Source organism: Sinohyriopsis cumingii, chromosome 1 (genome assembly GCF_028554795.1).
Source record: "Sinohyriopsis cumingii isolate HCF-2022 chromosome 1, ASM2855479v2, whole genome shotgun sequence".
NCBI classification, from domain to species: domain Eukaryota; kingdom Metazoa; phylum Mollusca; class Bivalvia; order Unionida; family Unionidae; genus Sinohyriopsis; species Sinohyriopsis cumingii.
In genome coordinates this window covers 5,770,284-5,780,815 of record NC_142961.1, presented here as the reverse complement: position 1 = coordinate 5,780,815, position 10,532 = coordinate 5,770,284, and the positions used below count along the sequence as shown (strand labels likewise).

The 10,532-nt window shown below is 35.3% G+C and overlaps 1 long non-coding RNA gene across 1 annotated transcript; it reads right to left on the bottom strand.

Moving 5' to 3' along the window:
* Nucleotides 1–281: 281 nt before the first annotated feature.
* On the bottom strand, nt 282–10,162 carry LOC149806354 (uncharacterized). The gene is made up of 4 exons (XR_016423846.1): nt 10,037–10,162; nt 7,667–7,821; nt 6,300–6,345; nt 282–348 (listed from the first exon to the last, which is right to left on the bottom strand). It is a non-coding gene; the product is annotated as an uncharacterized LOC149806354 (long non-coding RNA).
* Nucleotides 10,163–10,532: the final 370 nt, after the last annotated feature.

Here is a 10,532-nt window from a genome sequence, read left to right as displayed (position 1 = left end):
AGCAGAAATGATAACGCAACAAAATATTTATGAAATATTTGAACAGGTGGAGCAACTCAAGATTCATGGCATGTAAATCAAACTATGCAAATTATAAATATCTTGACATTTCTCTTTTCCAACATCTGCACTCTTTGGGACACATTCCTTTCCTTATCCATGTATATACAAGCGACTCTTTTCATTACGCATTATTTGCATTTAGGACAAAGTAATCTTCATTACCTCCTTACCTAGAGACGATTGCTCCATCAGTAGGGAAGATGATGCAGAAAATCCTGTACATCTGCAGATGGAAGGTGCATGGTCACTGGCACACATATAGTCTCACAAGCAGTTCTTTAGGGTCTGTCAACAAACAACAAAAAGAAATGTAATCTTTCAACTTACTGACACGCATGTCATTCAAAAGAGCAGTACATAAAAAGACAATCATGAATACAAAATAAATCAAACTATGTAAATTACTAATATCTTGACATTTCTGTTTTCCAACATCTGCACTCTTTGGGACACATTTCCTTTATTTGTCCATGTATATAAAAGCAACTCTTTTCATTACACATTATTCGCAAGTAGTAGAAAGTAATCTTCCAGTGTTGTTTATGTACCTTATGAATAATTTGTAACATATGAATAAATTTAAAGCAATTCTCTGAATATTTCTAAACATTATAAATAGTGATGAAATGATAAACCTTGGCCACTTATGAATATCATTCCAGATACACAGCCTATGATAAAAGACATTATTGATATTCATATCAAACTTCATGGCATTTTCATCATGATGGTATTGTGAGGCTGTTTCTTGTATCGTCATACTGGCTGTAATTCTACCAATCAGATTACAGACAGACACAGACATATCATATCTTCTTCTGCTATCGTCATCCTGGACAAGATAATTTAATATGCAAGTGTCAGTGATTTTGATTCAACTGTTTAGGCCATTTCAGGTTGTTCCGTTAGATCAATTGCAGGATCTTGGTCACCATGCCCTTTTTTTCCCCACACTGATGATCACTTTTAAAACATTTTAATACTTATTTCAGGTCTTCACTAAAATCTGGAAGGTACTATCTTAAAAAAAAATAGTGAAAATTCCTTGTACACATGTCAGTGGAGATGACTAAGAACCATGTCCATCATATTTAAATTCCTCCGAATTCAAAACAACTGCCATAGACACACACTTATTTCTCTTTTTATTACTTTCTACTCTTATATTACGTGTTTAGGCTTGAATAAACACTAACACAAGAAAAGTGAAAACAACTTGAAAAATACAATAATTTATTTCCCTGGAAAAATTCTGTAAAAAATGAAAAAATATGAACTTATGGTTTTATAGAATCAAATCCAATAACAAAATGTTCTACTGATTTTAAGTTCAAATCCTGACGATGATGATTGCTGCAATATGTGGTGTTGAAGTTTACAGTTCCTTGTAGAAACAAGAATTATCACTCCGGTTTTGGAAATCAAAATAAATTTCTTATAAGAACTGTCTTTGATTAAGAATGTCACAGAGGAAACATGTATTTTCCAGAAAAATAACAGAATTAACCCTTTTGAATCAAAGTAATTTGAAATAACTCCAAACAGCACAACATACAACTTCCAGTTAACAAGCTCAGCTTCTACTGAGAATTACTTTCCAAAACAGAGGTTATATCATATCCTAAAACATAAACAAGGGGTCACGTGATCATTTTCTGGAAGTTTATAGAAACTAAGTACATGTTAAAGATCATGTCGACATAGTGTGACCCTGACGGAAACCAATCATTTTAATCTAAAAATTTAAAAAATTCTTTACATCATAAACCTTAAGTCCCATCATGACCTAGACAACAACCAATCATTTTTTTTTAAAAAGAACTTGTTTACGTGGATGCAACAAATTTGGAAACAAGGTCAGGATTTTGATCAACACCTGGTGTTTATTAACTAACAGTCAAGGTCAAACTATTTTCTGAAAAAAGTATCATCTCTAGTGAATAAATTTACATTACAATATCATGTAATAAAAAATAATTAAAAAAATTAAAACTAAAAAACAATTAAATTGAAATAAAAAATATATATTAAATCAGATATGATTAAATCAAATATACATAACACTGTGCAATGTACATTATACTTGTGTTTCTTTGTATCAATGTGTTTCTACGTAATTCTTTCTGCCATGAGAGATCGATAAATCACACCAGCATATGCTACAAAATGCACACAAAATATCTTTCCTCAATTCTATTATACATGGGAACTCATGTGTAAATTCCTTTTTGAAAACTGTCTGATATTTTTGCCATTTTGCATGATATATTTCTATAAAATTTAACAACATGGTTGATGTTGAACAACAAACTTTCCTGGTATGTTTATTGCAAATGAGTATCCAGTTCCGTCGCACAGTATATAAAAGGATGCAGACTCTATGTTCACACATTGAAACTGACTGCGAATTTACTATTGTACCAGGGTCTCATGTTGGCGACAATGAAGATTTGTGAAAAGTTATAGTCCAGATGGGAGAGTATATTAAAAATTGCGAATCTCACGCCTAAATCAGGAGGGTTGGCAGGTCTGCCATTCCCCTTCAACTAAATTAACATGGTGACTTTAATTTGCGTGGTTTTGAATCCATCTCCTTGCTGATTCTGTGCTATTTCTTTCATCCCATCTGCATGTTCAGTCGATGATGACAAAGCATAATAGGAGACATTCCAATTTTGGCCATTGTGTATGATTTAAATACTTTACAAATCACTGAACTCACACTTTGTCGCAAAGTTAGTCTGATGCTTTGAACCTATTCCAATCAAATTTGGATTTAATACTTCTGGTTTGTCACAAAGTGTATAATCTCAGTAAGTTCTGATTTGTTGTTATTGTTTTTCTCTGAAATTGAACAAATAATGGCCACAAATCATAACTGAATGCAACATATTTCACTGCATGACACTAATTGTAATATTCAATACAACAAAACTTGATGTGAAGAAACGTTGAAACAAAAATGGTTATTAACTGATCAGTAAAGGACATAAATCACACATAGGAAACAAAATTTTGAGTGTCATCTTTATGCTGATATGTTGTCAGTGGCTGATCATGGAGATGGAATAAAATAAGCAGCATGGAATTGGCGAGGCGTTTGGGGAAAATTTAAAAACATGTTACTCACCTTGCATTTACTAATTTGTAGAAGTCGAGAGAGCCCTTGCAATTATTATTTTTTCATAGTGACACCTGCTACCAACGGCTGTCTGAGATGATATCTCAGTTTAAAGAATAAAAGGGCACATGACTAATAATTATTTATGGCTGCTGAAGATAATAGCAACTTGTACAGAGCAAGTAGAGAATCTTCATATCTTGAATTAATATCGAACGAATATGGACACATCGATACATAGATTACTTGGTTAATCCCAAGCTATAAATATGAAAAAAAAAGAAGTCGATCAAGAAACGTAACAAAATATAACAAGAAAGTATTTATATATGCAAATAAACTTCACCTCCCTGAACACTTCAATTTGTTCAATTTGTTGAGGACGAGGGTGACAACAGTTGTAATCTTCAGCTTTAACAACATTATGAATATGTCAAATAATACAGCGCCAAATAGAATGAATATGCTGGTCATTCAAGATGCATTGGATTTTGTAATATTTTGGAGTTCTGCACCCTCGCCTAATTTAAAACACACATCCAGAAATACATTTGCATGTATAATGCAGGAAAAACTTCAAATACTTCCAAACTCTGTCCACAGCTAGCACAATACATCATAAAGGTCATCATACATCAATGTTTTTGAATGTCATCTTAGTGTCTGGTCAAAACGTTTCCCCCATGTAAGGTGTAACTCTAGTCGCCTCTAAGTATCTTGTAGGTCAGAATTTGGCCTAGTGTAATTGATTCCTATTCAAATCCAGCATTTTCATGGTACAGAAATCTTTTTTGAAGCAAACCATCAAATCTCATTGCTATAACAACCAGCATATGCAACTTGCACAGTCACTGTAATATTTCTTTTTCTTTTTATAATTTACTACAAAAGTGATTTTATTTAGATGTCCATCTCTCCAGAGTAATATTAGACCTAGTTGTAACAGAAACATTTTGTATCCTTGTCAGTAGCTATAGGAGTATATGTTGCACATATTTCCAGGAGGGATCATTTCAGTGGTAGGCAGGGATAGGGATCATTTCAATGGTAGGCAGGGATAGGGATCATTTCAGTGGTAGGCAGGGATAGGGATCATTTCAGTGGTAGGCAGGGATAGGGATCATTTCAGTGGTAGGCAGGGATAGGGATCATTTCAATGGTAGGCAGGGATAGGGATCATTTCAGTGGTAGGCAGGGATAGGGATCATTTCAATGGTAGGCAGGGATAGGGATCATTTCAGTGGTAGGCAGGGATAGAGATCATTTCAATGGTAGGCAGGGACAGGGATCATTTCAGTGGTAGGCAGGGATAGGGATCATTTCAGTGGTAGGCAGGGATAGGGATCATTTCAATGGTAGGCAGGGATAGGGATCATTTCAGTGGTAGGCAGGGATAGGGATCATTTCAATGGTAGGCAGGGATAGGGATCATTTCAGTGGTAGGCAGGGATAGGGATCATTTCAATGGTAGGCAGGGATAGGGATCATTTCAGTGGTAGGCAGGGATAGGGATCATTTCAGTGGTAGGCAGGGATAGGGATCATTTCAATGGTAGGCAGAGATAGGGATCATTTCAATGGTAGGCAGGGATAGGGATCATTTCAGTGGTAGGCAGGGATAGGGATCATTTCAGTGGTAGGCAGGGATAGGGATCATTTCAGTGGTAGGCAGGGATAGGGATCATTTCAATGGTAGGCAAGGATAGGGATCATTTCAATGGTAGGCAGGGATATGGATCATTTCAATGGTAGGCAGGGATAGGGATCATTTCAGTGGTAGGCAGGGATAGGAATCATTTCAGTGGTAGGCAGGGATAGGGATCATTTCAGTGGTAGGCAGGGATAGGGATCATTTCAGTGGTAGGCAGGGATAGGGATCATTTCAGTGGTAGGCAGGGATAGGGATCATTTCAGTGGTAGGCAGGGATAGGGATCATTTCAATGGTAGGCAGGGATAGGGATCATTTCAATGGTAGGCAGGGATAGGGATCATTTCAGTGGTAGGCAGGGATAGGGATCATTTCAGTGGTAGGCAGGGATAGGGATCATTTCAATGGTAGGCAGGGATAGGGATCATTTCAATGGTAGGCAGGGATAGGGATCATTTCAGTGGTAGGCAGGGATAGGGATCATTTCAATGGTAGGCAGGGATAGGGATCATTTCAGTGGTAGGCAGGGATAGGGATCATTTCAATGGTAGGCAGGGATAGGGATCATTTCAATGGTAGGCAGGGATAGGGGCCATTTCATTGGTAGGCAGGGATAGGGATCATTTCAGTGGTAGGCAGGGATAGGGATCATTTCAGTGGTAGGCAGGGATAGGGATCATTTCAATGGTAGGCAGGGATAGGGATCATTTCAATGGTAGGCAGGGATAGGGATCATTTCAGTGGTACGCAGGGATAGGGATCATTTCAATGGTAGGCAGGGATAGGGATCATTTCAACGGTAGGCAGGGATACTTCAAACAATTACATAAACAGGTGTTCATGATAATCTGATGCAGTAAATTCAATTTCCTGTACAAGTTCAAATTTTGCCATTTTGGAAGCAAGACTCATCCCATCTCAGCACATTTGGACAATGTAAAAAATAAAGACTAGCAAACTTTAATGACATTAAAAAGGAAAATTAAATTTGCTGTGCGCAGATAATTACACTTATAATAATAACCAAGCTGGTATTAGACTTCAGATGCACTATGTGGATTGTTTGAAAATATACATCTCAACCAGACTATGTATTTAAATTAACAATGAAACAAAATCCATCTTACCTAATGTTGGTATCTGGAAGAACACATTGGTTTGAATGACATTTACTGGCTTTGTAATAGCCATATTTTTTAAAAACAAAAAGTCACATTAAGTCATTTTGCACTATCAAGTAAATTTTACACTAATTTAAAAGGTAAGAATATAAAATGATGCATAATACACGCAGTACAAGTAAAGAATTACACTATTCTGTCAGAGGAATTGACACTCTAAAGCAGGAGCCTCAAACACATGGCCCATTAAGTTATTTGGAGAACAATGCCTGATTATGGCTCTGGAAAATTTCACACGTCTGACGACTATCAATAAATAAAAAATACTGAATAATCAGAAAATTACCTTCTTTATTTCTTTCTCCAGGATTGGTAACCAATCCCAGTGAATCCTACAAAAAAAAATGTTTAATGATATATCAAAAAGGTCATAATACAATAAAAATTAATAGTAGGATTCCAAAACAAGTAAGTTTGTTTCTGCTTAATTATAACAAAGCAACATCAGTTGTTGTTGTAGGGTTTAACGCCATTTTTCAGCACACGATAGGCTATACATGGCGGTCAGTATTAATGGTGGAGGAAGAACCCTGGAAAATCCCAGAAAGAACCACGAGAAGCTACTGGCAAGCTTTCTCACATACCCACATTAGCCGAATCTGAGACTTGACCCACGCAGACAGAGGTGAGATGGCAGTGATTCGTAACAGAGAGCGCTTTAGACCACTCGGCCACTCGGGGCCCCAGCAACATCAGTATGTTAAGGATGTGATAACAATGAAAATGGAATTTTGTACTGAATTCCCAAGAAATGTGTCTTAAGCACAAGTGCTAATATTAGTACATGGAATGAATGGTATTGGGTATTTCCCTCATAAAATTAAAATTGAGTGAAATTATATTACTTTTAAGTTTCAAGTGATAATTACTGAAAATTGAAAAAATACACACGTTTTGTTTATGTTCTAAAACAAAATCAAGATCTTTACACTCATCTTTACACTCGTATTATCCTTGAAGTCTATCTCTCTCTTTACCAAGCGCTTCTATACATTTGATGTACCTACACTCACCAGCCCAAACATCTTTCACTTTACATTTGGTATAATGCATACATCTCAGCCTTTTTTGCTTTATCACTTAAATAAATTACTTCAAATCACACTAATGATCATCTCCACAAATTACATTTTTTTACTGTGATTTAATGGAAGAAAAACCTTACAGTTGTTAAATTGTAAAACAGACTTTGAGCCTTGGCAGATTATCTCCTTCCATTTCCATACATTTTTAGTGCCAGCATGGTAGAATATAAACGCTTGATTTTATGCAAGAAACAAACAGACACAGCACCATGTCAATTGCAACAAAGAAATGTGACTGGTTTAAAATGCTTGTTTACATCCTACACATATGCTAGTTTAGTTTAACTTAGCAATAGTGCAAGTGGCACATACAATAATATCACACCAGATGTTAAAATCGGCTGCCTGTTTACACAAATAGATACGCTGGAACATCAATCTTTCGAGTGAAATAAAAATACTTGGAAATGTGGCATGCTTACTGGAAGAAAACAAAATGGGTATTTAACTGTTTTAATTGAGTGAAATATGTGGATACACTGCTTATCTGGAGCATAAGTGCAGAATTAAAACAATACATATAAGAATGTACTTCATTTATCACAAATAGGTACTTGAGATATTTTACCATTCAATGAAACCATCTTGAGAGACCTTGACTCTACTTTTCACATCTACCGCCACAACTTCCTCTTTTTCCAATTAATCCCCGTCCTTTCCTTGGGCCCACACTGGTGTTCCAATGAGTGGGAGGAGGCACTGCAAGACATTCTCATCATTTTTCTGGAAAAAATATTTCTTGTGTGCATGAAATATACAAATGAAGCTATCATACAATGTATAATCTGCAACTTCCAATGTTTTCATGGTAGTCACAGACACACACACATATCTTACAGTGCAGAATCTGAGTTTACTTTGGCCTTCTGGTGATGCATATGAAAGGATAGGATGGAGTTTACACGCCTATCCACTCCCCAAAATTAAGAGTATTGGATGACTGAAAAACAATGGCTACTTGTCTGCATTATTTTACCTGCGGCACAGTATATGTAGAATACATACAAAATATCTAGAAAATCCCTTGCTAACACTCCACTTGGAAAGGTCATTTTAAAATTAAATGAGAAATGAATTGAAACAGAAAACAGAAAAAGAGCTCTCCTCAACAGTCCATACCCTATGCAAATATGGAAAACAATATTCTGATATGGAAATACCAAAAGACCTCAAGGAGAAGAACAGTATTAAACTTCATATTAATTATAAGAATACATGCAGGCAATAGACTTCACCGACTTTTGATAAAGTCTGGAGAGATTTGATTAAGCTAGGGAAAGTTGTAACTGCAGTAAATTAATTTCCATTCTTGCTGATGGAAGTATGGATGCTACCATATTATTATCAGAGCACTAAGTAGACCAGAATTAAAAAGATAGATATTTTGTGAAAGTGTACAAGAAATGAAACAACGAATAGTACAGTTACACTTAAAACATGCAGGAAAGGTCTGGCATGTCTTCATTATGGTGATGTTAAGTTATGAGTGGCAAATGCAGGTAGTATGAAAAAGTGAAGCAGTGTCATCAAGGGGTCAGATTTTGACCTGCATGAGTTAGTTACTTTGTGTTAATTGGGGAGGGTGTTTTTACTTTCCCCTTGAATCAAGTACCTGTGGGTGGGAGAGAGGAAGTGATTTTCTTTTGGGATGAAATGTCTTTTTAGCTGATGAACATTTTCCCAAATGATATGGATATAATAATGTGCCATTTTGCTTCACAATGTAATAAAAATGTAAATTAACATTAGAGAAAGTTTCATATACAACCAGAACTGCTCATGGAAGATGTCAAACATACATGTACATATATATATATATATATATATATATATATATATATATATATATATATATATACATACATACATACATACACACATGGGAATACAGTCTTTGTAAGAGAAGTAAAACCAACATGTAACTTCTGACTTGCAACCTCAACAATAAACTAAAGATGGGAATGGTTGGTGGGCACCTAAATAATATATATATATATATATATATATATATATATATATATATATATATATATATATATATATATATACTTCGGATAAATGTATTTATGATCCAGATCCCCACAAACCAGTCCCTGTCTTTATTTCCAGGTTGCATTTCATTGGCAGATTCCTTACATGATCCCCGGCCGAGTCATACCAAAGACATCTGAAAAAAAACGGTACTAACAGTTGCCTCGCTTGGCGATCAGCATTAAGAGGTTAGTGTTAGGACAGGTCGGCCTGGTGTCAGGATCATGTGACTAGGTGGGACTCCCTGCTACGTGTATGCGGCATGATTCCCCCAGTGCTAGACATCACTATAAAATGCTAAACTGCAGACATCGTAGCGATATGACTGGAAAATTGTTAAAGCCACGTTAAAAATCAAAATTACACACACACACACACACATATTTATGTTTTGTTGTTTTTCCCACGCATAAGCCTTAAGATATTACGCCAAAAGATGACTAAAAATTTAAATCACAATTTGCAAACATGTAAAAAATATAAATACTTTTTATAATACACTATATTAAATAAATTTGTGATATCCATACATTTCTTCAAGTAAACTGAGAAGACAGTGAAACATATATCCCCATGTTTTTGATAGCTATAAAATAATTTGGCGGTAAATCGTCCCTGACTGTACATTACGATTCACCTTGCATTGATTTGCTCTGAACCAAGATAAACAATCATGCAAATCAAAGAATATAAATCCATGTTATAATTTATTATTTAAATTTTTCTATTTTTCTCCTGTAAACTGAGTAGTAAATAAATTATCCAGGCAATGCATTAAAACACTCCTTAAGAATAAAACGGAGTTAATCCGTGTTTATAACTCCAGTGATTGTGTGGTAACAACCGCCAAATGAATAGTCCGGATATTTACACCTTTTATGCTTGTAAGCAGACCTATTAAACTTACATATCTAGTGCTTGAAAAGCTATGAATCTGTTACATGATGTGCCAATTTTGATCAAGAAGTTAACATAAATTTGCAGTGTAACATATTTTCGAGCTTTCAAAATGACGTCAGTTTCGGTTCTGATTACATACGTGACTCAGTTCATACTCAATTTCAGTAAAGCTGCATCAGCCAAAATTCTCACTTTTAGTACTTTTCTGACTCCAATAATTAGATGCAATTTAAAGCTTTAAGTTTAAAATAAATTACCATCACTATCATCAGCCAATAGGCTTATTCGCCGAAATGAATCATCTAATATGAATCGCTCAAGAATGATTTGTCTAGGTAGCCTGTATTTTAAACGTGCATTTTGTAAAACTTCCTGAATGCATGGTTCGAACTACGACAGAATGTTCTGTCCAGGATCCATTGTGACAATTAAACTGAGTGAAAGGAAAGAGTGTTAATGCCATCATGTGAAAGGGAACAACAAAAATTTAAGACTTTTTCCAG